Genomic DNA, 7,733 nt, shown 5'->3' with positions numbered 1-7,733 from the left:
GTTGGTCACTTTGGTACTGCCAACCTATCCTGGTAGTGTTAGCACAGTGTACACTCCTTCCACCATGTAGGTGAATGTCAGGACAGTGCTGTCAAACATCACAATTTTCCTTATCTGGAGGGTGAAAAGATAGTATCTCCTCATGTCTTAATTTGCTTTTCTTTAATGAGGATAATCATCTTTTTGTATATTCAGTCCATTTCTAGTTCTTCTTTTGTGCAGTATTTGTCCAGTCCTTTGACCATGATTTCTATGAGTAATAATACTAATAAGTATGACACTCATTTATGTGTGTGTGTATATCTCTACAAACATGAGTGTAAAACAAAATGTTCAATGCATGGTTGACAGGTGAAGAAATAAATTATTGTTTTTCTTTTTTACAAATGAATCCTTTTTTTTTCCGATTTTATTTATTTTTTTCAGCGTAACAGTATTCATTGTTTTTGCACAACACCCAGTGCTCCATGCAAAACATGCCCTCCCTATTACCCACCACCTGTTCCCCCAACCTCCCACCCCTGACCCTTCAAAACCCTCAGGTTGTTTTTCAGAGTCCATAGTCTCTTATGGTTCGCCTCCCCTCCCCAATGTCCATAGCCCCCTCCCCCTCTCCCAACCCCACCTCCCCCCAGCAACCCCCAGTTTGTTTTGTGGGATTAAGAGTCATTTATGGTTTGTCTCCCTCCCAATCCCATCTTGTTTCATTTATTCTTCTCCTATCCCCCTAACCCGCCATGTTGCTTCTCCATGTCCTCATATCAGGGAGATCATATGATAGTTGTCTTTCTCCGATTGACTTATTTCACTAAGCATGATACGCTCTAGTTCCATCCACATTGTCACAAATGGCAAGATTTCATTTCACAAACGAACCCTTTTAAAGTAAAAGTTTTTATATACTAGAATAAAACAATGCCTCATTTAAAATTGGGAAGGATTTTCTGTTTATTTACAATCAGCGTCAGTTTCTGTGAAACAGGTTCTGTTGGAAACCAAGTAGAGAGTCCCATGTGGAAACAACATAAGACCCACCAGATGCAAGAAAGTGGGAATTTAATTGTGATTAAATTGTGATCAGACTTCTTTATGACAAATGCCTGGCTTCTACTTAGAGATCTGGAACTGTTTCTGCATGTGGAAAGCATGGAGATACAGAGGGAAAACTAACAAAAGACAGAAAGCTGTGGGGAGATGATGTCACTGCTGGGGCTCCTAGGCAATGCTTCCTGTAGCTTCCAGCTCCTTAGCACCCTCATTCCCCAACTGGACTTGGACTGCCCTGGACTGGGAGATGCAGAGAGGAGGAGGTGCTGGAGACCAGTGCGGGTGGCAGGAGGGTGCTGGTGTGGTGATGGTGTTCTACTTTCTCAGACTTGTTTTATCTAAGTGCTCTGTCAAATGTGGTTGATTCATGGAAAATGCTTGAAGTCAAACCAGCCTTTACTAGTTGGGACTGTCAGTGATGGTTGCCATGTTGAAAGATAAAATAAGGACAGTTAAACCCCAGCCAACTTTGCTCATCCAAAGGGCCAAAACTAATGGAAAGAACATATCCATCTGCACACACATGCTCCTTCTGTCAAGCATACTATTAGGCTGTGGGTGAGGATCCCCATATTTTACACCAAGGTTCACTCCAATAGCTGCTACGTGAGTTGGGATTGTAAGACCAGGGGTATTGAGACACTGCACCCTCAGTCCACTGTGATGACACTGTTCTGAAAGAAATAATATGCAGACTTGTAGAACTAGGTGACCCCTGACATTCCACCAAGACCTGCTCTTTTCCACGGCAGGTGATTTACTGGGGCTCCTATTTTCAGTCTCATTTTGTCACTGTAGGCAGGGAGACTTGAGATCCTTCACCATGAAACTGCTAGCACAGGTAGACTGTACACATTATAACAGCAGGTGCTTCTTTCCTCACAGGAACACAGACATACAGAGACGCTGAGTTCCACTGTGTCATTGGATGTCATAAGCTGAATCTTCTCAGTGCCTCTAAAGAGACAAATGACTGCAGAGTCAAGAATAGTTAGAGCAAAGCCATTTTTTTAATTTAATTTAATTTAAATTCAATTACTTGACATATAGGGTATTATTAATTTCAGAGGTAGAGTTTAGTGATTCATCACTCATCCATTTTGAGTTTATATTTGTGCATGGTGTAAAAAAAAAGAAAAGAAACCCATTTCCATTCTTCTGCATGTAGCTGTCCAATTTTCCTAACACCATTTGTTGAAGAGACTGTCTTTTTTATATTGCATATTCTTTCCTGTTTTGTCAAAGATTAATTGACCATAGAGTTGAGGGTCCATTTCTGGGCTCTCTATTCTGTTCCATTGATCTATGTGTCTGTTTTTGTGCCATTACCATACTGTCTTGATAATGACAGCTTCGTAATAGAGCTTGAAGTCTGGAATTGTGATGCCACCAACTTTGGTTTTCTTTTTCAAGATTCCTTTGGCTATTTGGGGTCTTTTCTCATTCCATACATATTTTAGGATTGTTTGTTCCAGCTGTGAAAAATGCTGGTGGTATTTTGATAGGGAATGCATTGAATGTATAGATTGTTCTGCTGATATTTGTTCTTCCAATTATTAAGCATGAAACGTTTTTCCATTTTTTTCTGTCTTCCTCTATTTCTTTCATGAATGTTCTATAGTTTTCAGAGTACAGATCCTTTACCTCTTTGGTTACATTCATTCCTATGTATCTTATAGTTTTTGATGCAATTGTAAACGGGATGGATTCCCTAATTTCTTTCGCTTCTGTCTCATTGTTAATGTATAGGAATGTAACAGATATCTGTGTGTTGATTTTATATTATTCCATATTTCTGAATTACTTCTTGAGTTCTCACAATTTTGGGGTGGAGTCATTTGGGTTTTCCACATAGTGTGTCATGTCATCTGTGAAGAGTGAGAGTGTGATTTCTTTGCCACCTCAGATGACTTTTATTTCTTTTTGTTGTCTGATTGCTGAGGCTCAGACTTCTAGCCCTATGTTGAACAGCAATGGTGATAGTGGACATCCCTGGCATGTTCCTAACTTTAGGGAAAATGCTCTTAGTTTTTCCCCATTGAGAATGATACTTACTATGGGATTTTCATATCTGACTTTTATGATATTGAGTTATGTTCACTTTATCCTTACACTATGAAGAGTTTTAATCAAGAAGAGATGCTATATTTGTCAAATGCTTTTTTGCATCTATTTGGAGGATCATGTAGTTCTTGTCCCTTCTTTTATTAATGTAGTGTATTACATTGATTAATTTGCAGATGTTGAACCAAGCTTGCAGCCCAGGAATAAATCCCACTTGGTCGGGGTGAATAATTCTTTTAATGTACTGTTGTATCTTATTGGCTAGTATCTTGGTGAGAATTTTGGCATCCATGTTCATCATGGATATTGATCTATAATTCTTTTTTTTTAATAGGTTCTTTGTCTGTTTTGGGATCAGGGTAATACTGGCCTCACAGAGAGAGTTTGGAAATTTTCCTTCCATTTATGTTTTTTAAAACAACTTCAGAAGAATAGGGTTTTTTTTTTCTTTTTTTTTCCATTTTATTTATTTTTTCAGCGTAACAGTATTCATTCTTTTTGCACAACACCCAGTGCTCCATGCAAAACGTGCCCTCCCCATTACCCACCACCTGTTCCCCCAACCTCCCACCCCTGACCCTTCAAAACCCTCAGGTTGTTTTTCAGAGTCCATAGTCTCTTATGGTTCGCCTCCCCTTCCAAATTTTGTTTTTTTTTTAATAAACATATAATGTATTTTTATCCCCAGGGGTACAGGTCTGTGAATCGCCAGGTTTACACACTTCACAGCACTCACGATAACACTTACCCTCCCCAATGTCCATAGCCCCCTCCCCCTCTCCCAATCCCACCTCCCCCCAGCAACCCCCAGTTTGTTTTGTGAGATTAAGAGTCATTTATGGAGGGAGAAGAATAGGTTTTATTTCTTCTTTAAATGTTTGGTAGAATTACCCTGGGAAGCCATCTGACCCTGGATTCTTGTTTGTTGGGAGATTTTTGATTCCTGCCTCAATTCTCCTTGCTACTTATGGGTTGGGTCTGTTCAGGTTTTCTATTTCTTCCTGTTTCAGTGTTGGTAGTTTGTATATTTCTAGGAATAGATTCATTTTTCCAGATTGCCTAATTTGTTGACATGTAGTTGCTCATAATATGTTCTTACAATTGTTTGTATTTCTTTGGTGTTGGTTGTGATCTCTCCCTCTTTCGTTCATGATTTTATTCACTAGAGTCCTTTCTGTTTTCTTTTTGATAAGTTTGGCTAGGGGATCATTGATCTTAATTCTTTCAAAGAACCAGTTCCTAGTTTCACTGATCTATTATACTGTTCCTTTGGTTTCTATTTCATTGATTTCTGCTCTAATCTTTATTAATTTTCTTCTCCTGCTGTGTTTAGGTTTTATTTGCTGTTCTTCCTCCAGCTTCTTTAGGTATAAAGTTAGGTTGTATATTTGAGACTATTCTTATTTCTTGGGAAAAGCTCATATTGCTATATACACTCCTCTTAGGACCACCTTTGCTGCATCCCAAGGGTTTTGAACAGTTGTGTTTTCATTTTTATTTGTTTCCATGAATTTTTTAAAAATTCTTCTTTAATTTCCTGGTTGACCCATTCATTCTTTAGTAAGACGTTCTTTAGCCTCCATATATTTGTGTTCTTTCCACATTTCCTTCTGTGATTGAGTTCAAGTTTTAAGGCATTATGGCCTGAAAACATGCAGGGAATAATCCCAATTTTTGGTACCAATCAAGACTTGATTTGTGACCCAGTATGTGATCTATTCTAGAGAAGTTGTTATGTGACTTGAGAAGAATGTGTATTCTGTTGCTTTAGGTTGGAATGCCCTGAATATATCTGTGAAGTCCATCTGGTCCAGGGTGTCATTCAAAGCCCTTATTCCCTTGTTGATCTTCTGCTTGGTCTGTCCATTGCAGTGAGTGGGGTGTTAAAGTCCCCTACTATTATTGTATTATTATCAATGTGTTTCTTTAATTTTGTTATTAATTGCTTTATATAATTGGCTGCTCCCAAATTTGGAGCATAAATATTTAAAATTTTTAAATCTTCTTGTTGGATAGACCCATTAAGTATGATACAGTGGTCCTCTTCGTCTCTTATTACAATCTTTGATTTGTTCTAAACAAATCTAATTTGTTTTTTATAAGGATTACTACCCCAGCTTTCTTTTTATTTCCATTAGCATGATAAATTGTTCTTCATCCTCTCATTTTCAATCTCGAGGTGTCTTTGGGTTTCATGTATAAGACAGTGAAGATAGAATTCAGAATAACAATTATAAAGATACTAACTGGGCTTGAAAATCTGGGCTTGCAGACTACATATTGATGGTCTTGCTTTTTTATGTAATTTGATACTCTGTGTCTTTTGATTGAACATTTAGCCTATTTACATTCAGAATAACTATTGATAGATATGAATTTAGTACCATTGTATTACCTGTAAAGTCAGTGTTTTTGTATATTGCTCTGTTCCTTTCTGGTCTATGTTACTTTTGTGCTCTCTCTTTGCTTGAAGGATCACCTTCAATATTTTTTGTAGGGCTTATTGAATGATCACAATTTCTTTTGTTTCTGTTTGTCCTGGAAGCTTTTTATCTCTCCTATTCTGAATGAGAGCCTTGGTGGATAAAGTACTCTTGATTGCATATTTTTCTCATTTACCACCCTGAATATATCATGCCAGTCATTTCTGGTCTGCCAGGTCTCTATGGATGGGTCTGATACCAGCCTTATATTTCTACCTTTGTAGGTTAGGAACCTCTTATCCCTAACCACTTTCAGGATTTTCTCTTTGTCTCTGAAATTTGTAAGCTTCACTATTATAGGTCAATGTGTTGACCTATTTTTAGAAATTCTGATGAGGGTTCTCTCTCCTTCCTGGACTTGAGTGCCCATTCCCTTCCCCAAATTAGGGAAGTTCTCAGCTATAACTTGCTTAAGTATACTTTCTGCCCTTCTATCTCTCTCTCTCTTTCTCTTTCTCTCCTCTTCCTCTGGGACCTCATTATCCTAATATCGTTTTTGCTTTACGGTGTCACTTATCTCTCAAATTCTCACCCCATGATCCACTAGTTGTTTATCTCTTTTTTTTTTGACATTTTCAAATAAGGACTTTATTCCCTGATTTTTTTCTTATCTTTTATTTTATTTTTTTCACTTTTTAAAAATTTCTTTTCAGCATAACAGTATTCATTGGTTTTGCACCACACCCAGTGCTCCATGCAATACGTGCCCTCCCTATTACCCACCACCTGGTTTCCCAACCTCCCACCCCGGCCCTTCAAAACCCTCAGGTTTTTTTCAGAGTCCATAGTCTCTCATGGTTCATCTCCCCTTCCAATTTCCCTCAACTCCCTTCTCCTCTCCATCTCCCCATGTCCTCCATGTTATTTGTTATTCTCCACAAATAAGTGAAACCATATGATACTTGACTCTCTCTGCTTGACTTATTTCACTCACCATAATCTCTCTCTTTTTAACAGATTCTTTATTCTCCATCATTTTGTCTTCTATATCACTGATGATATCTTTTGCTTCATTTATCCTAGCATTAGAGCCTCCATATTTTATTGCTATTTTACTAAAAGCCTTTTTTATTTTGATCTGATTAGATTTTAGTTCTTTTATTTCTCTAGTAAGGGATTCTCTAGTGTCTTCTATATTTTTTTCAAGCCCAGCTAGTATCTTTATAATTGTTATTCTGAATTCTTTTTGTTGTTGTTGTTGTTGTTGTTATTCTGAATTCTATCTCCGCTATCCACTTATCCATATTGATTAAGTCCCTGGCAGTTAGTACTTCCTCTTGTTCTCTTTTTCAAGTGAATTCTTCCATCTTGTCATTCTATCCAGAGAATAGATGATTGCAAGAACAAAATACAAAAATAGCAACAACAACCCCAGAAAAATGTACCTTAAACAAATCAAAAGAGACCAGAAACCAAAAAAGAAAAGAAAAAGTAAAAAAGAGAGATTATAATCAAACAGGTGAATGGAACAGAGCAATATACTAGATACCTGGTGTATCTTGGTCTGTTAGAAGAAACTAATCCCAAAATTATGAAGAAAAAAAAAACTTTTTTTTTGCTTTTAAGAAAAAGCCACAAATTCTATATACCATTTTCCCCTAGCACTGGAGTTTTACAGTTCTCTGTCATCAGTAAACTTGGAATTGGCTGGATGTTCTTGCTGATCTTCTTGGGGAGGGGCCTGTTGCAATGACTCTCAGGTGTCTTTGCCCCAGACAGAATTATACCCCGTTTTCAGGGGGGCCAGGCTCTGTGTAAGCAGCAGCTCCAGATTGTTCTTTGCAGTTTTTGTTTCCTGATGGCATTCCACACCACTTTGGGATATGGGAATTAAAAATGATAATGTTGGTGTTCCAATCTCCATCCCCAGAACAGAAAGCTCTTGCAACCCCCTCAACTCCTCAGAGCACCCTCAGGGAAAAACAGTCAATAACTCCTGTCTCCCTGGTTTCTGTCTGCACACCATGCTCACCCAGCTTGTGACTGAGTATTTCTATCTCAGGCACACAACCCTGACCCCATTTGGAGTCTTCAAATCCTGCAGAGTCTTGAGGCTGATATCTGTACCACTTTTCCCAGTGAAGGGGGTGCATCCCATCATAGTTCTTCTGCTTGCTGAGTCCTGCTCAGAGAGAAGTC

Source organism: Meles meles, chromosome 10 (assembly GCF_922984935.1).
Source record: "Meles meles chromosome 10, mMelMel3.1 paternal haplotype, whole genome shotgun sequence".
Classification (NCBI taxonomy): Eukaryota; Metazoa; Chordata; class Mammalia; order Carnivora; family Mustelidae; genus Meles; species Meles meles.
Note: the sequence above shows the minus strand (reverse complement) of the source record.